Source organism: Dendrobates tinctorius, unplaced genomic scaffold (assembly GCF_039654945.1).
Source record: "Dendrobates tinctorius isolate UK_male_01 unplaced genomic scaffold, ASM3965494v1 ptg000087l, whole genome shotgun sequence".
In the NCBI taxonomy this organism is placed as follows: Eukaryota; Metazoa; Chordata; class Amphibia; order Anura; family Dendrobatidae; genus Dendrobates; species Dendrobates tinctorius.
This window is the reverse complement of record NW_027361755.1, coordinates 4,401,717-4,428,162: the sequence shown is the minus strand read 5'-3', so window position 1 is coordinate 4,428,162 and position 26,446 is coordinate 4,401,717. Positions and strand designations below refer to the sequence as shown.

Sequence of the window (26,446 nt, the reverse complement as noted above, 5' to 3'; positions counted from 1 at the left end):
TGTGATATTCACTGGGCCTCACACAATCCAACAGTGTCCACAAGTGTGTTCAGAAATTCTACATCTCCCCTGTCCTATATACACCTTGTACCTTGTTTTACATTACTATATAGTTTGTGGGATTTTGTGTACATTTTTACCAAAAATGAGGAAGGCTGGTGGAAGAGGCCGTGGAATTGGGCGGGGGTTGCCAGCTAGTAATGATGGTGTTGATGGTGGATCTGATGGTAGTGGCAAAAGCAAAATAGGACCGAATGCAGGAGGTGTTGAGCCTGCATCATCGCCTGGCTACACAAGGCCTTGAAGGCTTAGTTTTCTAGGAGTTGGCAAACCGTTTTTAAAGTCAGAGCTTCAGGAAAAAGTTTTGGCTTACATTGCTGACTCATCCTCCAGCTCTATCGCCTCCTCTTCTGAAGTTGTAAAAAATAAAAGCACTGAGTCGTCATTGGAGGCTCATGTTCATGAACCACACCTTTCCTTGTGTCCTTCACCCCAACCAAGATTGAAGAATGATGCAGGCCATACAACTGATTACTCCATGGAGCTGTTTTCACATATCATGCCTGGGTTATCAAGTGAAATGGTGAATTACCCAGGCCAAGATGAATCTGACATGGAGTGCACTGATGCACAGCCACTGATAGATGATTCTGCTGGTACACTCACTCAGAGCACTACATTGTCCTTGCAATGTAATGAGCCAGATTCTGACCCTGATGAGACTCAGGTGCCCCTTCCCGCATACTATACCACCATACACGGTGACACAGAGGAAGGTGCACATGACATTGAAGAGGAGGTGATGGATGGCCCAGTTGTTGACCCAGATTGGCATCCATTGGGGGAAGAGGGTGCTGCTTCCAATAGCTCAGATGAGGAGAAGGAGCATCCACAGCAGACATCGACATCGCAACAACTGTTATCTGTCAGGCCCGGAGCACTCCAAAGACAGGTTCCAAAAATCAAAAGAGTTGCTGGACAGCTTGTCCAGACGGTCAAAATAGCACAGCGTGCTAGGCCGCAAAATGTCTTCCAAAGTTGGAAGAGTGCAGTGTGGCACTTTTTTGAACAAAATCCTCATGATCAGGCCAAGGTTATCTGTAAGAAGTGCGCAAAGACCTTTAGCTGAGGGAAAAATCTGAAAAATTTGAATACCAGTTGCATGCTTAGACATTTAACCAGCATGCACTTGCAAGCGTGGATACAACACCAAACCTCAAGTACCACATGTGCAACTGATCACAAAGAAGGTAGTCAGCAATGCTACATTGTTTCCCCAACTGTAAGCCCACCGGTTAGCACAGCAGCAAAGGCCAAAGCAGTCAGGGAATCCCACTGTTATATCAACGAAAGACTGAATCTAGGCCATCAGAAAGAACACCAGCTCCATCACCATCCTCAACCCTCTCTCAGTCCGCCCTGTCCACCGCTAGTTCCACCATATGCAGCTCTCAAGTCCAGCTCACCCTCCCAGAGACTGAGTAGGTCAAGAAAGTACTCAGTCTCTCATCCGCGTACACTGGGTTTGAACGCCCACATTGCCAAACTAATCTCGTTAGAGATGATACCCTATCGGTTGGTGGAAAGTGCATCTTTCCGCGAACTCATGGCCTATGCAGTACCACGCTATGACCTACCCAGTCGCCACTTCTCTCGCAAAGCCATCCCAGCCCTCCACCATCATGTGAAAGACCGCATTGTCCATGCACTCAAGCAGTCAGTGAGTGGAAAGGTGCACCTCACAACAGATGCATGGTCCAGTCGGCATGGCCAGGGCCGTTACGTGTCCATCACTGCGCACTGGGTTAATGTGGTGGATGCATGGTCCACAGGGGACAGCGGTGGTGGGACAGTGCTGCCTAGCCCACGGTATAGGAAACAGTTGTCTGTAGGCGTTCAGCCCTCCTCCTTCTCCTCCTCCAGAAGCGAAAGCTCGTCCACAGAGCGCAGTCGTACGAGCACTCCATCTGCAGCTGCCACTGTTGCACACGAGGTGTCCCCCTATCGAGCAGCTAGTGGAAAGCGTCAGCAGGCTGTGTTGCAGATGATGTGTTTGGGCGACAGACACACCGCGGAGGTGCTGGCCGAGTACTTTCAGCGACAAACTGAGTCATGGCTGGGCAGTGTACATCTTGAGGCAGGCAAGGTAGTTAGTGATAACGGCCGTAATTTTGTGGCAGCCATAGCCCTTTCAAAACTCAGCCACATACCTTGCTTGGCTCACACCTTGAACCTGGTGGTTCAGTGCTTCCTCAACAATTATCCGGAGTTAACAGCCCTGCTCCAGAAGGTGCGAAGACTGTGCGCGCACATCCGCCGGTCGCCTGTACACTCCATTTGTATGCAGATGCTGCAGCGATTGCTCCACCTTCCCAACCACTGCCTCATTATCGACATTGCAACAAGGTGGAACTCCACCCTGCACATGGTTGAGCGGCTGTGCGAACAGAGGCAGGCCATAATGCATTTGTGGGAGGATACACGGCCAGGCACTTTGAGAGCAGACATGGAGTTGACAGGTGTGCAGTGGTCGAAGCTGAAAGACCTCTGGAAAGTCCTTCAGTGTTTTGAGGAATGCACACCGCTGGTAAGCGCAGACGACGCCATCCTAAGCATGAGCATCCCACTTATGCGTCTGCTCATGCAAACTTTGACGCACCTTAAGGAGCAGGCGTCTGCAGCCAATGTTGACGAGGAGGAGGGAATCCTTGATGACATTCAGCCATTGTCTGCTCAGGGACCTCTCCTGGACGAGGTGGAGGAAGAAGAGGAGGAGGATGATGATGGGGATGATTACTTAGGGGAGGAGGATGCATCTCGTGGGGCAAGTGAAAATGTTGGCGTGGCAAGGTCTGGTACATGGTTTGTGTGTGACTGGAGGGATGTGGATTTGCCAGAAAGTGCTCCTCCAAACAGCACTCGCAGTGCATCATTGACACCGGGAACATTGGCCCACATGTCAGATTATGCCTTGCAGATCCTAAAAAGGGATCCCCGCATTGCCAAAATGATGAACGATGACGACTACTGGTTGGCCAGCATCCTGGATCCACGCTATAAAGGCAAATTACAAAACATCATGCCACAGGAGAACCTTGACCTAATATTGGCTAATAAACAAGCTACTCTGGTAAACTGGTTGGTTGAGGCATTCCCAGCACACAGCAGCGGTGATGGTTCTCACACGAGCCGTACGGGCCGGGGGCAGCTTGGCAGAGGTGTTCGTGGTGCACACAGCAGAAGTGGCGTTGGAGACAGGGGTTTCATGACAATGTTGTGGACTGATTTTTCAAATACCGCTCACACAACTGGTAATACTGCATCGATGGAAAGTGACAGGAGACAGCAGTTGTCAACTATGGTTACAAACTACTTTTCCTCCCATATCGATGTTCTCCCGCACAGGTCATTCCCCTTTGACTATTGGGCCACTAAACTGGACACCTAGCCTGAATTGGCACAATATGCCTTACAGTAGCTCGCTTGCCCAGCTGCAAGTGTGCTATCGGAAAGAGTCTTCAGTGCAGCTGGATCAATCCTGACAGAAAAAACAACCCGTCTGTCAACCCAAAATGTGGATGATCTAACCTTCATTTAAATGAACCATGCATGGGTTTCCAAGGATTTTGTCCCACCTTCCCTTGATGACACATTGATTGCCAGAAAAATGGCTTGCTTTGGTCTTCCTCCTATTCTGCGAACTTGACCTATTTCGCCTTTTGCAGCAGCTGAATGTCCCACATCAACATATGCCACTTTGTAAACTGCCCTAACTGGGCTGCCCCCCCATGGCCGGGGTCACCACCTAGCGCACGAAACCGTGCGAGTGCAGTTGCCCTGGACAGGTGGGTAGGCCGACTATTGGGTGCGGGCACTGGCACAGGGTCCCTCATAGTGCAATCAAGCGTCTCTGATGGTAGTGGTGCACACCTGCCGTCAGACACACCACCGTACTATGAGGGGCCCAGTGCCAGTACCGACGCCCACGAGTGTGCCCCCCTTGCGTGGGCAGGGCCCCAGCATTTGCAATGTTTACCTCTCCCTGCTCCTCCGCTGTGTAGTCTCGGCTGTCAAATCCTTCACTGGAAGTGCCACTACAAATTGATTGAACTGAAAGATGATGGTTAAGATGTAGCTATGCCCTGTCCTGCTGGCCGGGCTCTAGCTCCAGATGATCAATGGCTTCCATTTCTTATGGACGTCGACTCACAATGACATGCAGTGGTGGTTTATCAACAGCTTTCACAGTTTTCCTACTCACCAACGTATGACATTCTGGCGCACATTTTAAAATGTGCCCTCTCATGCAAATCAAATAGAATCACCTACGGCCTGTTGCTTCTGTCTTTTGCACTCCAAAGTTACGTGACAGATCATGATAGCCAGTGAGCACCATGTTTACATCGCTCCCTGTGATAAAAATTTGATTGAGATGAGTAACAGTGATGGAATCAATGGAAGTGCGATACAGCAAGACTTTATTCACAAAAAAATGTTTTCACTGTCTCAACACACAAATTAATTGAGGGTCAGCATCGCCTATGAGAATTGTAACGGAAGTTTTTCCCGTGAATAGTAATTCCTAGATTTCTGCAATCACTAGCCTTTATGTCAGTAATTGTATGCATCTCATTTCCTATTGCGGAGAGGCTGGACTGTATTACGGAGACAGAAATATATATGAAGATTTAAAAATAACACCAAAAGTATATAGTTGTGTACGCCTCAAATGCATTTCCTTTTTTCCACTTTTTAGATTGCTGTGTAATCCATACTGAGAACACGGAGATTTTACATGTTTAACTATGCTATATATACCTGCTATCCAGTGATAAAGTACCCTTTCTCAACTTTGTACAATCTGGTCAAATTCATACTGGGCCTGAGAACATCTGAGTCTGCCTCCTGATCTATAGACATATATTTTTAATGTGTAAACTAGGCTACATATATACGTGTTATCCGGTGAAACTGTACCCTTTATCAACTTTCTACAATGTTGTTGAATCCATACTGGGCCTGAGAACAGCTGCCGAGCTGTTAAGCAAGCTACAGCACCTGTGGTTTGGACACGTAATTTTTTCAGGAATGACGGTTAGGCCTAACTCCGGAATTGCGGTTGACCTGAACTTACTGGGAAATCATCGTTCGCGGGGAATAATCTGAATCCCAGATCCCCATCACTAACGGAGTTCAGCAGGTTATCTGCACCTGTAAGCGACAAAAGCTGGTCCTTTCAGTGTAGCGTGCATGCAGCCCTGGACATGTACGGGAATGCTAGACCTGTTATTGCTCGATCTCACGTGCCAGAGCCTCGCTTATCCCTCTAGTAAGCTTGACGCGTTCTGCGGGGCAATGCCGGAGTCTCGGTTGTTAACGGAATAAAGCTGAGAAATCGCTAGCACAACTACAAACACACATACCACACCACACACAGAATCGACAAAGCTTTCAAAGTGTGCATCTTTTCTTTAGGTGGCATGGTTGTGGTTTCCCGGGTGGAGTCCAATTAAGCCACAGGCTCCACTCCTGGTGGTGCCCTTTTGAACATTCCTTTAAGGTTCAGCTTTGCAATCATACTGCCCCCGGAAACCAAAACTTTGCCTTCATGGACGCTGTTTGGAGGTTCGAGGGAATAACGCCGCCCGATCAGCAGTCGGCATATGGGTCGCCCTCCCAGGGCTGTGGGGTACTCGGTACCGGGCCGGTGTCAGTGGGATGTGTCACAGCAGCGGTGACCCGGACGGTGGCCCTGGGTGCCCATGTAAATGGCGTGGTATAATGGTAAAGAGTTTATATAGTTTGACGCCACCTGTGGTGTTCGGCAACATAGATGTTAGGCCGATGCTGCATGCAGATCCTCTGGGACCGATGGTGTTGTGCAGCAAAGATGGTGAAGCTCCCCACAGGTGGAGCTGGAGTCCAAGGGAAGTGTAGATGTAGTGATTTGGGAAAGGCACAGGCGGTGTAGGTGCTGGTACCCAGATGTAGCGGTGCTGGAATAACTGTAGGACACCAGAGCGTGCAGTTCCAAAGCTTTACTCACAGTCTGCAGGTTACACAGATGCCTGCCTCCGTGCTGTGTCCACCGGGTTAGGACCTCAGCCAACCTCTGGGGCCAAAATGGAAAGCTCCCTTCCAACACTCCGCCAACATGTACCTTCCTGAACGTCTCCTTTCTAGCGCTTGTGGGGAAAGCACTCACAGGACCATGGTTCACTGAAGCGCCTCCTGTCTAACAGATGTTCCTCAGACTTTACTTGTATGGCAGACAGCTGTAGCCTTTTCCTTCTGGCTCCCACACGTCGATGCTGGGGCCTCCGAGCCTTAGATGGGTACAGAGCATTTATAGCTGCTTACTTCCCCCAGTTTCTGCTGCAGGAACGTCCGTGTCCCTACAAACTCGGAGACCGGAATCGGGACCATGCACTCCAGCTAGGAGTGAGCCTTAACTCTGCTCATCCTCCAGCTCCCCTTCTCATGGCACAGAGTGCCCTAACTTACCTCCTCCCAACCACAGAGAGCAGCTCCTCAGCAGTCAGGTTCAGAGGTCTCCCTGCTAGCCTGGAGTGGGAAATGTGTTGTGTGTTGGTTTCACTGCTAGAGAGATCCTTCGTTGCTCCCAAGCTTGACAACACACTCCGTAGGAGGAAGGTAATGCCACAGTGGCGACCGTACTCTTGGGGATGCCACAAGTGCACTGAGGCCCAGCCACTGCTGGATGATGCTGCTGGTACATTGACCCAGACCACTACATTCCCCTCGCACTCTACACTGCCAGAATCTGACCCAGAGGAAACTCAGGTTCCCCTTCCCACATACTATACCACCTTACACGGTGACAAAGAGGAAGGTGCAGATGAAAGTGCAGGTTCCTTGAGCAGGTGGGTGGGCATACTCATGGGCGAAGGCACTGGCACAGGGCACCGCATAGTACGCAAAAGTGTCTCTGCCGGTGGGAGGGCCTAAACAGCCAAGTGCAGTGAGATGGAAGATGGGGACGACAAGGAGTTCAGAGTAGTGCAGGGATTCCCTAGCAAGGAGACTTATGTAATTGTTTTCAATGTTGGTACAGCAATTTTTGGGGAGCACTATACTCTGGTGAATGATATATGGGGCCCACCTGTTATGCGAGGCTTAGGTCGAAGGAGGCTGACAAAACCCGGGCCCCTGCGGAGTCCCTCAAACTAGGGAAAACCCTGTCTGACCCTCAACCCAGGGTTTTTGCTAAAGGTGCAAATGCCTGAGCCTCCAGCCTCTCCTTATCTCCTGCTCAGCCCTAAGCTGAACCCTCCACCCTCCACCCAGTGAGTTGTCAAACCACCAAAACCCACACAGTAATGACAGACAGGGAGAACTCAAACCACACCGCGCCGCAAACACACAGGACAATACTATAATGTGAACAGGGCAAAACAAAGCACAAAAATAGGAAGGCGAAAAGGTAACAACGGATCATACGACACCAGATATGAATTTCTCTCTCCAACACCTCCACTCCAGACCGGAACCACTTGGCACAAAACACAAGCTATAATCGGCGACGCCCACAGGCCAGCAAGACTATTTAAAGACCGTGGGCGTGACCAAACATCCCACCTGATTTCCAGCTAGATTAACTCCAGATAACCTGAGTAAAATCAAGCCGGCGCCACTGAGGCTATAGTGGACGGAGATGGAACTACCGCTGCCTGCCGGACGCTGTGGTGTGAACAGCGTCCGACATGACACCACCATACACTGGAGCATTCCAAAGGTGGACATCAGACACTGGAGCAGCATTTACAGGGCCCATTATACACTAGAGCAGTAGAAATGGGGCCCAATTATATATGGAGCATTATTTGGGCCCATAAGACTGTGGAGCTTCATCCATTGGGACCAACATACACTCACTGGCCACTTTATTAGGTACACCTGTCCAACTGTGTGTTAAGACTTAATTTCTAATCAGCCAATCACATGGCGGCAACTCAGTGCATTTAGGCATGTAGACATGGTCAAGACAATCTCTTGCAGTTCAAACCGAGCATCAGTATGGGGAAGAAAGGTGATTTGAGTGCCTTTGAACGTGGCATGATTGTTGGTGCCAGAAGGGCTGGTCTGAGAATTTCAGAAACTGCTGATCTACTGGGATTTTCACGCACAACCATCTCTAGGGTTTACAGAGAATGGTCCGAAAAAGAAAAAAAATCCAGTGAGCGGCAGTTCTGTGGCCGGAAATGCCATGTTGATGCCAGAGGTCAGAGGAGAATGGGCAGACTGGTTCGAGCTGATAGAAAGGCAACAGTGACTCAAATTGCCACCCGTTACAACCAAGGTAGGCAGAAGAGCATCTCTGAACGCACAGTGCGTCGAACTTTGAGGCAGATGGGCTACAGCAGCAGAAGACCACACTGGGTACCACTCCTCTCAGCTAAGAACAGGAAACTGAGGCTACAATTTGCACAAGCTCATCGAAATTGGACAGTAGAAGATTGGAAAAACGTTGCCTGGTCTGATGAGTCTCGATTTCTGCTGCGACATTCGGATGGTAGGGTCAGAATTTGGCGTAAACAACATGAAAGCATGGATCCATCCTGCCTTGTATCAACGGTTCAGGCTGGTGGTGGTGGTGTCATGGTGTGGGGAATTTTTTCTGGGCACTCTTTGGGCCCCTTGGTACCAATTGAGCATCGTTGCAACGCCACAGCCTACCTGAGTATTGTTGCTGACCATGTCCATCCCTTTATGACCACAATGTACCCAACATCTGATGGCTACTTTCAGCAGGATAATGCGCCATGTCATAAAGCTCGAATCATCTCAGATTGGTTTCTTGAACATGACAATGAGTTTACTGTACTCAAATGGCCTCCTCAGTCACCAGATCTCAATCCAATAGAGCATCTTTGGGATGTGGTGGAACGGGAGATTCGCATCAGGGATGTGCAGCCGACAAATCTGCGCCAACTGTGTGATGCCATCATGTCAATATGGTCCAAAATCTCTGAGGAATGCTTCCAGCACCTTGTTGAATCTCTGCCACGAAGAATTGAGGCAGTTCTGAAGGCAAAAGGGGGTCCAACCCCTTACTAGCATGGTGTACCTAATAAAGTGGCCAGTGAGTGTATACTGTAGCATTATGTGGAGCTCATCATATACGATTTGAAACATTATATGGGATCAATGATTCCATATGGAGAAATATATGGGCCTCATTACTCTGTATAGCGCACTAAGCGCTGGCCATAATACTGTATGTAGTTATATACTGTCCGTTTTTGGAGGTATTGGAGAATTTAAAATGGATATCAGTCATGAGATGTAAGAAGTGAAGTATTTTTCATTGTACTATACTGCTATTTCTCTGCCGTATCGGAGCATCATGAGTTGTGGTATGTGTTAAAGGGGTGCTCTTTGGCCCTGGGCTCACGAAAACCTGGAGCCAGCCCTACCCCCCCACAACTGTAGCCAAATAACCCCCATTTTTCAGTGCGTAACTAGTATTATGAAGTAAATTAAGGTTGACAAGCTTTAAGAATTGATGCTTTTGGCATTCAAATGGGCACTGTAGGTGTGTTTCCTGTCCTCCTCTCACTGCCGACTTTAATTCCCCATTGACTTACATTGGGTTTCGTGTTTCGGTCGGACCCCCGACTTTTCCGTATAGTCGGCCGATTTTGCTCGACCCGACTTTTGGAAAAGTCGGGTTTCATGAAACGAAACTTGACCCTAAAAAAACAAAAGTCGCTCAACTCTAATGGAGGATAATTATAATTTGTTATAACTATAACTAACATACATACATACTGCATACATGCTACATATATACTACATTCATACAACATACATACTACATATATACTACATTCATACAACATACATACATACTACATATATACTACATTCATACAACATACATACATACTACATATATACTACATTCATACAACATACTGTACATGCATAGTACATACATACTACATACATACTACATATATACTACATACATACATACTACATATATACTACATTAATACAACATACATACTACATACATACTACATTCATACAACATACATACATGCATGCTACATGCATACTACATATATACTACATTCATACAACATACATACATACTACATATATACTACATACATACATACTACATATATACTACATTCATACAACATACGTACATACATACTACATTCATACAACATCATCATACATCAACATACATCAACATCATCATACATTCATACAACATTCATTCATACTACATTCATTCATACTACATTCATACAACATACATACATACTACTTACATACTACATATATACTAAACTGTGTTCCAAATTATTATTCAAAAAGAGTTTAGGAGTGGTAAGGTTAGAATTTTTTTGTTTGTCATTTAAACTCATTGATGGTGATGTGTATCAGGGCTCTTTATATCACTGAAAGCAATTGCAGATACCTGTGCAAATTAGTTTGGCAGGTGTGTCCAAATAAAGGCAAGACTACTTAAGAAGGCTGTTCCACATTATTAAGCAGCCTACATTTTTTGCCAAAATGGGAAAGAAAAAGGATGTGTCGGCTGCTGAAAAGCAACAAATTGTGGAGTATTTAGGTCAAGGCATGACTACAATCAACATTGCCAAGACACTTCATCGTGATCATCGCACAATCAAGAAGTATGTAGCTGATTCCCAGCACACACGTGTGCGTGCTGATAAGGAAAAATTGAGGACTCTTTCCAACAGGCAATTGCGTCAGGTTAAAAGAGCAGCTGCAAAAATGCCTTGTCATAACAGCAGACAAGTTTTCGAAGCTGCTGGTGCCTCCAACGTCCCCCGAACAACAAAATGCAGGGTCCTTCAGAGGTTTGCAGCTGTGTAAGCCATCCTGTTGACCACCTCTATCCACTGTACACAAGCAGAAACGGCTCCAGTGGGCCAAACGATACATGAAGACTGACTTCCAAACTGTTTTGTTCACCGATCAGTGCCGTGTAACGCTCGATGGTCCAGATGGATGGAGTGGAGGCTGGCTGGTTGATGGACACCCCATGAAAACATGGCTAAGGCGCCAACAAGGAGAAGGTGGAGCAATGTTTTGGGCTGGAATCATGGGGAGAGAGATTGTCGGCCCCTTTAGGATCCCTGAAGGGGTAAAGATGAACTCCATAATCTATGTGGAGTTTCTAAAACAGCACTTCCTGCCATGGTTCAAGAGGAAGAACCGTGCTTTCCGCAGCAAGATCATTTTCATGCATGATAATGCACCGTCTCATGCTGCAAATAGCACATCTGCATCTCTGGCTGCTATGGTCATAAAAGAGGACAAACTTATGGTGTGGCCACCATCTTCCCCTGACCTCAACCCCATTGAGAACCTCTGGAGCATCATCAAAAGGAGTGTCTATGATGGCGGGAGGCAGTTCACATCTAAGCAACAGCTCTGGGAGGGTATTCTGTCCACATGCAAAACAAATGAAGCACAAACCATCCAAAAACTGACATTCAATGGACGAGAGAGTTCAGAAGCTTCTTTCGAACAAGGGGTCCTATGTGCAAATGTAACATCACCTAGAATAAAGTTTTGACTTGAAAACTGTTTGATTTCATTTTGTAATAAGCTGATGATGCTTATAATTTCACAATTGACCATTTTTTTGTTCAAAATAAAAATAAAAAGGTTGAAAACTCTGCTGTGCATAATAATTTGGAACATGCATTTTGAGTGTTTCTTATTTTTAAAAGTATACTGTTTTCATAGGCAGCTTGTTCAAAAACATTGCAATTATACTAGAATATTAGATGACTTGAAAATAACACTGACTGCAATTCATATAGGTAATTTAGAGAAAATATGAGGAAATATCTTTTGCATAATAATTTGGAACACCGTGTACATTCATACAACATACATACATACTACATAATACATACTGCATATAGACTACATACATACATACAGTGGGGGAAAAAAAGTATTTAGTCAGTCAGCAATAGTGCAAGTTCCACCACTTAAAAAGATGAGAGGCGTCTGTAATTTACATCATAGGTAGACCTCAACTATGGGAGACAAACTGAGAAAAAAAAATCCAGAAAATCACATTGTCTGTTTTTTTTTCATTTTATTTGCATATTATGGTGGAAAATAAGTATTTGGTCAGAAACAAAATTTCATCTCAATACTTTGTGATATATCCTTTGTTGGCAATGACAGAGGTCAAATGTTTTCTGTAAGCCTTCACAAGGTTGCCACACACTGTTGTTGGTATGTTGGCCCATTCCTCCATGCAGATCTCCTCTAGAGCAGTGATGTTTTTGGCTTTTCGCTTGGCAACACTGACTTTCAACTCCCTCCAAAGGTTTTCTATACGGTTGAGATCTTGAGACTGGCTAGGCCACTCCAGGTCCTTGAAATGCTTCTTACGAAGCCACTCCTTCGTTGCCCTGGCGGTGTGCTTTGGATCATTGTCATGTTGAAAGACCCAGCCACGTTTCATCTTCAATGCCCTTGCTGATGGAAGGAGGTTTGCACTCAAAATCTCACGATACATGGCCCCATTCATTCTTTCATGTACCCGGATCAGTCGTCCTGGCCCCTTTGCAGAGAAACAGCCCCAAAGCATGATGTTTCCACCACCATGCTTTACAGTAGGTATGGTGTTTGATGGATGCAACTCAGTATTCTTTTTCCTCCAAACACGATAAGTTGTGTTTCTACCAAACAGTTCCAGTTTGGTTTCATCAGACCATAGGACATTCTCCCAAAACTCCTCTGGATCATCCAAATGCTCTCTAGCAAACTTCAGATGGGCCCGGACATGTACAGGCTTAAGCAGTGGGACACGTCTGGCACTGCAGGATCTGAGTCCATGGTGGCGTAGTGTGTTACTTATGGTAGGCCTTGTTACATTGGTCCCAGCTCTCTGCAGTTCATTCACTAGGTCCCCCCGCGTGGTTCTGGGATTTTTGCTCACCGTTCTTGTGATCATTCTGACCCCACGGGGTGGGATTTTGCGTGGAGCACCAGATCGAGGGAGATTATCAGTGGTCTTGTATGTCTTCGATTTTCTAATTATTGCTCCCACAGTTGATTTCTTCACTCCAAGCTGGTTGGCTATTGCAGATTCAGTCTTCCCAGCCTGGTGCAGGGCTACAATTTTGTTTCTGGTGTCCTTTGACAGCTCTTTGGTCTTCACCATAGTGGAGTTTGGAGTCAGACTGTTTGAGGGTGTGCACAGGTGTCTTTTTATACTGATAACAAGTTTAAACAGGTGCCATTACTACAGGTAATGAGTGGAGGAAAGAGGAGACTCTTAAAGAAGAAGTTGCAGGTCTGTGAGAGCCAGAAATCTTGATTGCTTGTTTCTGACCAAATACTTATTTTCCACCATAATATGCAAATAAAATGAAAAAAAAACAGACAATGTGATTTTCTGGATTTTTTTTTTCTCAGTTTGTCTCCCATAGTTGAGGTCTACCTATGATGTAAATTACAGACGCCTCTCATCTTTTTAAGTGGTGGAACTTGCACTATTGCTGACTGACTAAATACTTTTTTGCCCCACTGTACATACATACTATATTCATACAACATAATACATACATAATACATATATACTACATACATATATACTACATTCATACAACATACATACAACATGCTACATACATACAACATACATACTACATGCATACTACATACATACGACATACAATACATTCATACAATGCATACATATAGACATACAGTACATATAACATAGAGTACATACTCGCCATCACTTGTCACTTTGATCCCCGAAGCCAGTGTCTTCTGTAAAAAATATTAAAATAACAAACAACCAATATACTCCCTGATCCGCAGAAATCCATGAGTGTCCCACGATGATCTCCTTCAGTGCATCACTGAGAGGTTACTGTAGTTCACTGGTCTCACTTTATGGCAAAAGCTGCGTGGGAACTTTCTCACACAGCAATGCCAAAAGTGAGACTAGGGACTATTTTTTTACAGTGGCGGAGGAATACAGTGCGGAAGGATACCTACCTCCCGTCATTGTATTCCTGGTGCCCCTAGAGAGCGGTCGCATCAGCTGATGCTGCTGTTATCCACGGGAGATCGTCGTGGGACAGTCGTGGATTTCTGCGGATCAGGGAGAATTTTGGTTGTTTTGTTATTTCAATATTTTTTACAGATGACACTGGCTTCGGGGATCAAAGTGACAAGTGATGGTGAGTATGTACTATGTTATATGTACTGTATGTCTATATGTATTGTATGTACAGTCATATGTAAAAGTTTGGGCACCCCTATTAATGTTAACCTTTTTTCTTTATAACAATTTTGGTTTTTGCAACAGCTATTTCAGTTTCATATATCTAATAACTGATGGACTCAGTTATATTTCTGGATTCAAATGAGGTTTATTGTACTAACAGAAAATGTGCAATCTGCATTTTAACAAAATTTGACCGGTGCAAAAGTATGGGCACCTCAACATAAAAGTGACATTAATATTTCGTAGATCCTCCTTTTGCAAAAATAACAGCCTCTAGTCGCTTCCTGTAGCTATTAATGAGTTCCTGGATCCTGGATGAAGGTATTTGTGACCATTCCTGTTTACAAAACAATTCCAGTTCAGTTCAGTTTGATGGTCGCCGAGCATGGACGCGCTTCAAATCATCCCACAGACGTTCAATGATATTCAGGTCTGGGGACTGGGATGGCCATTCCAGAACATTGTAATTGTTCCTCTGCATGAATGCCTGAGTAGATTTGGAGCGGTGTTTTGGATCATTGTCTTGCTGAAATATCCATCCCCTGCGTAACTTCAACTTCGTCACTGATTCTTGCACATTATTGTCAAGAATCTGCTGATATTGAGTTGAATCCATGCGACCCTCAACTTTAACAAGATTCCCGGTGCTGGCATTGGCCACCCAGCCCCAAAGCATGATGGAACCTCCACCAAATTTTACTGTGGGTAGCAAGTGTTTTTCTTGGAATGCTGTGTTTTTTAGCCTCCATGCATAACGCCTTTTTGTATGACCAAACAACTCAATCTTTCATCAGTCCACAGGACCTTCTTCCAAAATGTAACTGGCTTGTCCAAATGTGCTATTGCATACCTCAGGCGACTCTGTTTGTGGCGTGCTTGCAGAAACTGCTTCTTTCGCATCACTCTCCCATACAGCTTCTCCTTGTGCAAAGTGCGCTGTATTGTTGACCGATGCACAGTGACACCATCTGCAGCAAGATGATGCTGCAGGTCTTTGGAGGTGGTCTGTGGATTGTCCTTGACTGTTCTCACCATTCTTCTTCTCTGCCTTTCTGATATTTTTCTTGGCCTGCCACTTCTGGGCTTAACAAGAACTGTACCTGTGTTCTTCCATTTCCTTACTATGTTCCTCACAGTGGAAACTGACAGGTTAAATCTCTGAGACAACTTTTTGTATCCTTCCCCTGAAAAGCTATGTTGAATAATCTTTGTTTTCAGATCATTTGAGAGTTGTTTTGAGGAGCCCATGATGCCACTCTTCATAGGAGAATCAAATAGGAGAACTACTTGCAAGTGGCCACCTTAAATACCTTTTCTCATGATTTGATACACCTGGCTATGAAGTTCAAAGCTCAATGAGGTTACAAAACCAATTTAGTGCTTCAGGAAGTCAGTAAAAAGTAGTTAGGAGTGTTCAAATCAAGAAAATGATAAGGGTGCCCATACTTTTGCACCGGTCAAATTTTGTTTAAATGCAGATTGCACATTTTCTGTTAGTACAATAAACCTCATTTGAATCCAGAAATATAACTGAGCCCATCAGTTATTAGATATACGAGACTGAAATAGCTGTTGCAAAAACCAAAATTGTTATAAAGAAAAAAGGTTAACATTAATAGGGGTGCCCAAACTTTTACATATGACTGTATATGAAGTATGTATGAATGTAGTATGTATGTTGTATGAAAGTAGTATATATGTAGTATGTATGTAGTATGTATGTATGTTGTATGAGTATAGTATATATGTAGTATGTATGTTGTATGTATGTTGTATGTATGTTGTATGAATGTAGTATATGTGTAGTATATATGAAGTATGTATGTTGTATGAATGTAGTATATATGTAGTATGTTTATAGTATGTTTGTATGTATGTTGTATGAATGTAGTATGTATGTATGTATATATGTATGTATGTATGTATGTTTTTTTTTTTTTTTTACATTCAACACATTAGCCGGATGATGGGACTACTACTGTCCCATCATTGGCTAATGTGTCAATCACTGTCATTGTAGCAGGCATAGACTGATGGGACTTGTAGTTCCCATCGGACGATGCCTGCACACACACACAACCCCCGGCAGGCCCGCACAGATCCCCGGCAGGCCCGTACAGACCCCGCCCGCACACAGACTCGCACAGTGTCCCCCCTCCCGAACTGGATGTGCAAGTAAAGAAAGGGTTTATTTTCATTCCGATATTTGTGCCCCATTGACTTGCATGGGTTTCCGGTATCGGAATCGGCGATACCCGATATTTTTGGGGTATCGGTCCGATCCGATATTTCCCGATATCGGAAGGTATCGCTCAACACTATGTGTAGGGGCACTGTGCGCATCAAACACAATCTTACATTAGAGGAGAAGAGAACAATTAATAGCTTAAAAGATAATAAGAATTTAATATTAAAGCCTGCTGATAAGGGTGGGGCGATTGTGATAATGGACCGTTCATATTACGTTAAGGAGATTCAATCTCAGTTGAGTGACTGAGACGTATACCCCCATATCTAATAATCCTTCTTTTCAATCAATCAATCAATCAATCAAATTTATTATCGCCAAGTACATATTGCATATATACAAGGAATTCTTTGTGGCAAAGAGGCAACATAATATATAACAACAGATACAACAAGTAACATCTAACAAGACAGATACAGTATATAGTCTACACATGACGATTTAATTGTTGAACAGAGAGTGGATAGAAGCTGTTCATATGGCGGTTGGTGCTGCATTTGGGGACTCTGAAGCGACGTCCTGAAGGGAGTAGTTGGAATGAGGAGTGTCCCGGGTGAGAGGGATCGGATGAAATTTTCAATGCGTGGGATCGAATACTCTTATCATAAAGATCCTGGATTTTAGGCAGGGGGGAGCCTATAATTCTCTCTGCTGTTCTGAAAGTCCTTTGTAAGCGGAGTTTGTCATGCGCAGTGGCTCCCCCATACCAGACTATCAGAGAGGAACAAATCACAGATCTGATGACAGCATCAGATTTCTTTTTGAAATAGCAAAAAAGATAAAAAATTTTATTGACTTTTACTGTCAAGTGGGAACTATAGATTTGAAATTGGGAGAGTTTTTGATTAACCATAATCCTACCATACCGGTATTTTACACTTTACCTAAGATTCATAAGAATCTATTGAAACCACCAGGACGACCCATAGTCTCCTCCTCAGAGTCAGTGCTCTCACCATTGTCTATTGTTCTAGAAAAAATTCTAACACCCTATGTACCCTCCATTAAATCTTATATTAAGGACACTTCAGAATTTCTTTTGAGTATCCAATCTGTGGGTCCCCTGACCGCTAACACCATACTGGTCACACTCGATGTTAATAGCTTGTACACGAGTATTACACATAATGAAGGCATTGCAGCAATGGTCACATTTTTGTCTGATAAAACGGCTTTTTCAGGTGATCAGATTGAATTCTGCAGGGATCTTCTTACTTTGATCTTGACAATAAAATTTTTTCTTTTTGAGGATCAGTTTTACATACAGAGCAGAGGAACAGTCATGGGGTCAAATGTGGCACCCCCCTATGCCAATATTTTTGTCATATTTAGAGGAATCCTTTGTATGTGTGGATCCTCTATTTTGTATCTTACGCTTCGTATTGGAAGCGTTATATTGATGACGTTTTCATGATTTGGACGGGGGGTGAGGACACTTTTTTGGAGTTTTTCAATAAATTGAATACATATATCATGGGTCTCACTTTTTCCCTTCACCATGACTGTCATTCAATTAATTTCCTTGACACCCTTATATTCATCAATTCTGATGGTTCAATCGGAACAGATTTGTATATTAAACCCACAGATAAAAATAGTTTACTTCATTTCGTCAGCAGTCATCCGCGACATGTGAAGTATGCGTTACCAAAGTCTCAACATGTAAGAATAGATAGGATTGTTTCTGATTTATCAACAAGGAAACTGAGACATCAAGAAATGGAGACACGTTTTCGTAAAAGAGGTTATCTGATTTGGGTTTTTAGAACAATCTAGGATCCCCTCTCCTCGTAGAGATAAGACCAACAAGTTAGCATTTGTTAGCACTTTTCATCCCTATAGTACTCTTATTAGGGGTTGCATATTGCGACATTGGGATGTTTTGAAAAATTCATATCCCAATATTCCTGAATTTATGTCCAGACCCCATATGTGTTATAAGAGATACAATAATATTAGGAATCTTTTGGTGAGGGCTGATGTTGGCTCTGGTAAGAAGGAGATGGTCCAGAAAACTTTTATTATATCTCGTAAGGGAACTTTCCCTTGTTTGGGGTGTTTGCAGTGTTCAAATGTGATGAAAGGTGACACCTTTACCCATGCCCGTACAGGACGACGTTTTCTTATTAATGGATACTTCACATGTGATTCTTCTTTTGTTGTATATCTGATAAAGTGCCCATGCGGTCTCGGATATGTTGGGGAGACCACTCAACATATCCGCGACCGCATTTCCCAACATAAATCCACCATTAGATGTGGAAGAACTTTATTACTGATTCCGGATCACTTTTTAGCATGCGGATATTCTGTGGCACAATTAAGGTACCAAGTTATTGACTGGGTACCAATGATTAGAAGAGGGGGAGATAGGATCAAAATACTGAAGGAACGTGAATCCTTCTGGATTCATACTTTGCAGACCCTGACACCGTTAGGGTTAAATAGAGAATATGAAATTGGGGGTTAGTCGAGTATTATCAAATTCGGGCCATGTCATTGGACTGTCCAGGACTGTTTTACTCTGTCTGTTATATATTTCATCATTATGTATTTATTCGATCTTGCAATGATTTCTAAAATTTGTGGTTCTTCTCTAATGTGTGCATTGTAGGCCAGTTCACTTTTGTTTCGTGTTTTTTTTTATGTACTTAAATTTCGGTGGGAATAATCATCACATTTGAGATATATACAGTGGGGAAAAAAGTATTTATCCAGATCTCAACCCTATAGAAAACCTTTGGAGGGAGTTGAAAGTTCGTGTTGCCAAGCGAAAAGCCAAAAACATCACTGCTCTAGAGGAGATCTGCATGGAGGAATGGGCCAACATACCAACAACAGTGTGTGGCAACCTTGTGAAGACTTACAGAAAACGTTTGACCTCTGTCATTGCCAACAAAGGATATATCACAAAGTATTGAGATGAAATTTTGTTTCTGACCAAATACTTATTTTCCACCATAATATGCAAATAAAATGAAAAAAAAACAGACAATGTGATTTTCTGGATTTTTTTTTCTCAGTTTGTCTCCCATAGTTGAGGTCTACCTATGATGTAAATTACAGACGCCTCTCATCTTTTTAAGTGGTGGAACTTGCACTATTGCTGACTGACTAAATACTTTTTTTCCCCACTGTGTGTGTGTGTATATATATATATATATATATATATATATATATATATATATATATATATATATATATATGCCTCTTATTTATTTTTTATTAATTAGCACTATGTTTCTGAAAAATTTTTTTTCAATATGGTGCTATCATGCTATCTCTTCTTTTTTCTTATAAGGCATTCCACACCTATGTGGCTTAAATGATGAATCTTATTCAGATGTCCACGGATTATTATTTCCACAGGTATAACTCCGGGTTTATAAAGAATATTATAAAGAATATCGCATTGATTTGTTATGCATTAGGTCAATTTAATGAGTCTCTGCTGTGAGTTATGAATCATCATTTTAGTACGATAAGTACTTCATTGGATGTATGCACATTCTTTATATAATATGTACAAATATATGGTTTTTACGTCAGTTATGTTGATCTTTCATATGTAAAATTCCACTATATCGTCTGTTTTTTCTGCAGATAAGTTCTTGAAAAAGGAGCTATAGCCGAATCGTTGAAATTTTTTTGGGTCTTCATGATATTATAAAAATAATAAACTTTGATTTCTGCTCATTTGAGTTTCATTTGAATTTTGTGTGCCGAGGTTTTTTGTATAATATATATGCATAAGATATTAATTTGGATTTCTTTGATGATCTTTAATCTTGTCATGTGAACTTTCTGATGAGCCTTAACTTTGACACTGGGTGTCATTTGATCCATTGGGTGTCGTTTTCAAATGCTGATGTGTACTTAAACCCTGTATGCCTATGACTCTTGTACAATATTTGTGGTATGTCCTGATGAAGGGGTCATCTGAACCCTGAAACGCGTAGAATAAACCACGTTGAAACCTCTAAAATTTGTGGAATTCTTCTTGCGGCAGCGCAGGGATGATCCTTCCTTCCTACCTAAGTGTATGCTTCAACCAGGTCCTGCACTGACCTGTGGAACTGCAGCAGCCGCCATTAATATGTCTTTCCTTCACTCTCACCAGGTGAGTAGTTCTCTTGGTGGGAAACTCTGTGTAACGTTTGATAAGACCCTATTTGCGCTTTTGTGTCTCCCTCTTTTCTCCTCCTCCTTACAGAGACGGGAAAGCACACAAGAGGTTTCCCTCAGTGTTTTTCCTGTCCCTGCAAGGAGTGACACACAAGAGGTTGAAGAAGCTCGGCTTACCGGAGGGCTCAGGGGTATCAGGCGGCCGGTCCAAACCTTCCCCCTGTAAAGTGGCCCACAACACTGAAGACCAGCTAGCGTACAAGGCTCCTGGGTTAGAGCAGCTTCCTCCCGTGGTGGAGGCTCTCGGCACCGACGACAGCCGGAATGTCAGAGCACCAGACCGGAAGTAGTACAGGGAGAGAGCCGTTGCACTTCCGTTGACGTCAGGGGGCTCAACGGATTTAAGTGGCCGGCATGCGTTCCAGAGGAATACGCGTGGAACAGCGAGATGGGCAACGGAGGCTTCCTTGAATCTCGCAGGGTTGCAGGAGGGCGGCAACAGAGCGGTCGCAGCAGCCATGGAGGGGACAGAGCAGGAAAGGGTAAATACGCTGTGCACAAACCTGCTCTCCCTATCCACACTCATGACAGGTCCCTCTCTTGCACTGCACAGGAAAAGGGAAAGGGACCCCCAGCAATGACCCTATTTGCACCCAACCACGAAGTCCAGAAAGTGCCTGGTTTGCCACTTAAAGCTGCCCGACAAGCATGGCAGAACTCTTTGTGACACGTGTACCAGCAGGGTCATGAGGGGGAGGAACAACCATCCCTACTATCTGAGATGAGGTCCCTGATTAGAGAAGAGGTTCAAGCCTCCATGTCCAGTCTCCCTTGGCCACAACTCCCCAGCCCCTGGCCCTAGCGTTAAGAGGGCTAGGTGGGAGAAGGAGTCCGACCAGGAAGAGGGGGAGGTATTATCAGAGGGCCAGGTCCGAGCAGTAAGGGACATGATGCAGGTTGAGGAAGCCCCAAAATTGCAGTCCAGACAGGACTTAATGTTCGGAGTGCTCAGGGCACAAAAACAGCGAGTGTTCCCAGGAAACTATCACATCCAGACTATGTTACTGGAAGGATGGGAGGATGCGGAGAGGCACCTCTATTACCTCGCGACTTTAGGAGACGTCTTCCCTTTGACCCGGAGGACATAAAGATCTGGGAAGAGCTCCCCAAAATTGATGTGCCTGTGGAAATAGTAGGGGGTGAAGCGCCTCAGTCACTTTGTGGCAAATTGGTTTCAGATCACTCAGCTCAACCATATCAGAGGGTTACAGTATAGAGTCCGCCCCCCTCCCCGAGAGAACCGTCGCTCCCCTTACAGTAGAGTTAGATTCCCTCATGTGGTCAGATCTAACCGACCTAAAGAATTTGGCTGTTATAGTCCCAGTGCCTCAAGCAGAAACAGGCGAGGGTCACTGCTCGTCCCTGTTCTCCATCATAAAGCCATCGGGCGAGTCACGTACAATAATAAACTTAAGACCCTTAAACTTCTGGATCGGTTACAAAAGTTTCAGGATGGAGTCAATAAAATCCATGGTCCACCTGATACAGAGGCCCTGATGTGCACCCTCGATCAAGAAAGCGCCTATTACCAGGTTACGATACATCCAGCTTCCCAGAGATACCTGAGGTTTGCAGTGAAAATTCAAGGAAGGACCTGCCACTTTGTTTGTGTCATCCTTTCAGCCTGGCCTCAGCTCCCCGAGTTTTTACCAAGCTCATCGCAGAAGTGATGGCCTTCCTAAGGAGACAGGGCATCATCATCATCCCATATCTCAACGATTTTCTACTAGTGGCAAGCTCATCAGAGGAACTCCCAAACCACAGGGAGAAGACCATTATCATTCTGGAAACCCTAGGCTGGATCATCAACAAGGAAAAATCTTACCTAGCTCTGGAAAGATCTTCTTGGGAGTGTTACTGGATTCAAGTCTCAGAACATCTTTCCTACCTCGAGAAAAACAGAGTGGTGCGGAACAGAGTGAAGGAACTCATGAAGGGCCGGATATCCATCAGGTCCATAATGTGGGTCTTAGGCCTAATGACATCCTGTATCCCATGTGTCCGCTGGGCACATTTTCATTCCAGAGTCCTACAGAAGGAAATATTATCGGCCTGGGAACGACGTCAGTCCTCCCTCGACAGGAAAATATCTTTGTCCCTCGCGGGAAGTCTCTACAATGATGGGTGCAGCCGAAGAATCTAGAAGTGGGTGTTCCTTGGGTCGCCTCCCCTTGCATAGTAATTACGATCAACGCCAGTAAGTGGGGATGGGGAGAACACCTGGAAGGGAAGATCTTCCAGGGAGTATGGCCACTAGACATACAGTCCAAGTTATCCAATTACAGGGAGCTCTACGTGGTTTGGGAAGCTCTAAGATGGAACCAGGTTCATTTACGGGACCAACACATAAAGATCCTATCGGACAAGGTGACAAAAGTATCCTTCCTCCACCACCAAGGGAGGACCAGACATCGAAAGCTGCGGAACCTGGCAAGGATGATTTTCTCCTGGGCTGAGAAGACAGTCCTATCTGTGACAGCAGTCCACCTCGAGGGGTCTCAAAATATTGTGGTGGATTATCTAAGCAGACAGAAGATCCAGTCTACAGAATGGGAGTTAAACGAGGAGGTGTTCCATTATTTATGTCAGGTCTGGGGCAGACCTCGAATAGACCTATTCGCAACCAGGAAGAATGCAAAGACGGACAGGTTATACTCGTTGAACCCGGCAGACAACCCAGAGGGTCTAAGTGCGTTGAGTCAGAGATGGAGACGGTCCCTCTCCTATGCTTTTCCTCCATTAGCAATTATCCCATGGAGATTCCATCTTTCGGCATGGATACTGAAAGGGACATCCTGAGAGCTCGGGGGCTGCCGGACAAGGTCATATCCACGATCCAGGCAAGCATAAAGCCGGTAACTTCTGCAATCTAATATATAAAGCTCAAGTGTGAGTATGTATGTATGATGTATGTGTGTTTGTCCAGGATTGGCATCCTCACCGTCGCAGCTACAGCCACAAAATTTGGCACAGTCACACGTCTGGACCCAGAGAGTGTCCTAGGCTATGTTGTGAGGCGAAATTTTAACCCCGCGCGTTCAAATTCACCAAACAATTTTGCCCCTATCTACATAATGGGGAAAAAGTGTGTGTATCAAGCCCCGCCCCTCATTATGATGTCATAATGGTTGCCATGGCGATGCTGATGTCATCATAGGTTGCAAGCCCCGCCGCTCATTATGATGTCATAATGGTTGACTATGGGATGGAGGATGTGTGATGGGTATATGGGCACTGGACTATGGGAAGGAGGATATGTATGACGGGTATATGGGCACGGGACTATGGGATGGCGGATATGTATGATGGGTATATGGGTACGGGACTATGGGATGGAGGATATGTATGATGGGTATATGGGCATGGGACTATGGGATGGAGGATAATTGTAATTTGTTATAACTAACCACAGTTCGTTACTATGCCTGGGCAGCGCCGGGCTCTTCAGCTAGTTTATTATAAGTTCTGGAAGAAATTCTGTCTGCAGGGTGGTAGGTCCGACTTGTCAGCGGGAAAACCAGATTTTCTCCAGGCAGGCTTTAAGAAGGGACTTAGACCCAGTACCCTATAATTCCAGTTATCAGCGTTAAGTGCCTTTCTTGACTACCCTTTAGCCTCTCATCCTTGGGTGATAAGGTTTGTTAGGCTACTTTCACACTTGCTTTTTTTTGCAGCGCGTTTTTTGCGCAAAAAAGCACATGGAAAAAATGCATACAAACGCATACAAATGCAGCGTTTTTTTCAAGAATTTTTTTGCGCATGCAGGAAAAAAACGCACCGTTTTTAGTGCGTTTGTGTTTTTTTACACATTTTTTTTCCTCACCCAAAAAAAAAAAAAAAAAATAAATCTGGCAACACACAAGACCAATGGGACGTCAGTGGCGGTCTGGTATGTTAATATATAGACCCTGTCTACAGTATTCATCACATTTGCTTGCTTGTTCTCGTGTCAGCATGGATCTGCGCTGGAAGAGTTTTCACTTCAACTTGGATTTGGACATCGCGATGGCTCAGGCTTATGCAGTTGCTTGCCATGAACAAAGGAAGAGAGAGAGGCAGCGAAGACGGCAGCGGCGGCGTATGTGGATACATCCGATTGTTGAACTCCGGGAGAGCCGTGGGGCATACCACACCCTCTACAGTGAGCTACAGGCAAACCCGGAAAAATGTACAGATTATATCCGAATGTCCCAAGAAAGCTTCAGGGATTTGCTTGCTCGTGTCCAAGAATCCATCCGGAGACAGGACACACAGCTCCGTCGTGCGATTCCTCCTGAGGAACGGCTACTGGTGACATTACGGTACGTAATATTTAACAACCAAGGGGTGGGGTTTGATGGGGGTTTTTTTACATGTACTATTCCAAACCTTATCTAATTATTTTTCTTGAATGTACTAATATTTTATTTTATAGTTTTACAAAACCTTATACAGAAATATTAATTTTACTTCTTTCTCTGTTTCGCAGATTCCTGGCGACTGGAGAAACCCTATCTTCACTACACTTCCAGTACCGTATTGGAATCTCTACCTTCTCTGGAATTGTTGCGGACACCTGCCGGGCTCTCTGGAATGTTCTTTGTCCAGAATTTATGCCCCTGCCCACCGCTGAAAAGAGGATGGAAATTGCTGACAAATTCTGGACAGTCTGCAATTTCCCCAACTGTTTGGGAGCTGTTGATGGTAAACACATACGGATCATCAAACCCAAAAGAACTCGATCTGAGTACTATAAATACAAAAAGTACTTTTCAATAGTACTCATGGCCATTGTGGATGCCGGATGTATGTTTGTAGCAGTGGACATTGGAGCATTTGGCCGTGGTAATGACTCACAGGCTTTTAAAAACTCAGACATGGGCCGGAGGTTGCATGGCAACCAATTAAATTTCCCTATGCCACGGCCTCTTCCTCACACCGAAGCTCCGCTGCTGCCCTTTGTAATGGCTGGGGATGAGGCTTTTCAAATGTGCGCAAACTTACCGAAACCCTACTCCAGCCGGGACTTGGACAACACCAAAAAAATATTTAATTACAGGCTGATCAGGGCCAGAAGAACTGTAGAGTGTGCTTTTGGGATTCCTGTCTCCAGATGGCGAATTCTCGGCACAGCCATTAATCTTAAACTTGAAACAGTCGATGAGGTGGTGAAGGCGTGTGTGGTTCTACATAATTTTGTGATGGCTAAAGAGCACCCGACCTTTGAACTGGATGATGCTGCTCCTAACCCATTGCCTGAATTCACTCAGCACCCTCTCAGGTCATCCATTGAAGTTGGCCAAATGAGGGACCAATTTGCGGCCTACTTTATCTCTGATGTAGGACGGGTGCACTGGCAGGATGAAATGGTGTAAGAATGTTTTCGTTTGTGTATGTTAATAAAAAACCTGATTTGATACCAGTACCGAGTGCATGTTTTTACTCTGCAATAAAATAAAAAACTTCCCATGTATACCTGTAAATTCATGATGTTCTCAAACCTGCACAGGTAAATACACATATGAGTTAAATTGCAGCATCGCTAGTCTGCGTTAAATATATTGGTATGTAAGCAAAGCTTACGGTTAATTATGATATGTGTATTAACCAGGCCAAGATTGATAAATAGTTATGATTATGACATTTGAGCGACTTGGTTAGGATCGGGTTTCATGAAACCAAATTTGTTTCAAATAAAACTTGTCCAACTAGTGGAAAACAAGTAGGAGATTGATTCAAAACCAAACCACAATGCAATG

General features: G+C 44.3%; 1 protein-coding gene across 9 annotated transcripts in view; it reads left to right on the top strand.

Annotated features, from left to right (window-relative positions):
* The window catches only part of ARID1B (AT-rich interaction domain 1B), a 2,758,190-nt gene that overhangs the window by 118,765 nt on the left and 2,612,979 nt on the right, over nucleotides 1-26,446 (top strand). The window contains exon 2 of one of the 9 annotated variants that reach the window (XM_073585748.1): nucleotides 19,825-19,892. The exons of the other annotated variants lie outside the window; for them this stretch is intronic. The gene's annotated coding sequence lies outside the window, so the exon portion shown is untranslated. The remainder of the gene's footprint in view (nucleotides 1-19,824; nucleotides 19,893-26,446) is intronic. 9 annotated transcript variants of the gene reach the window in all.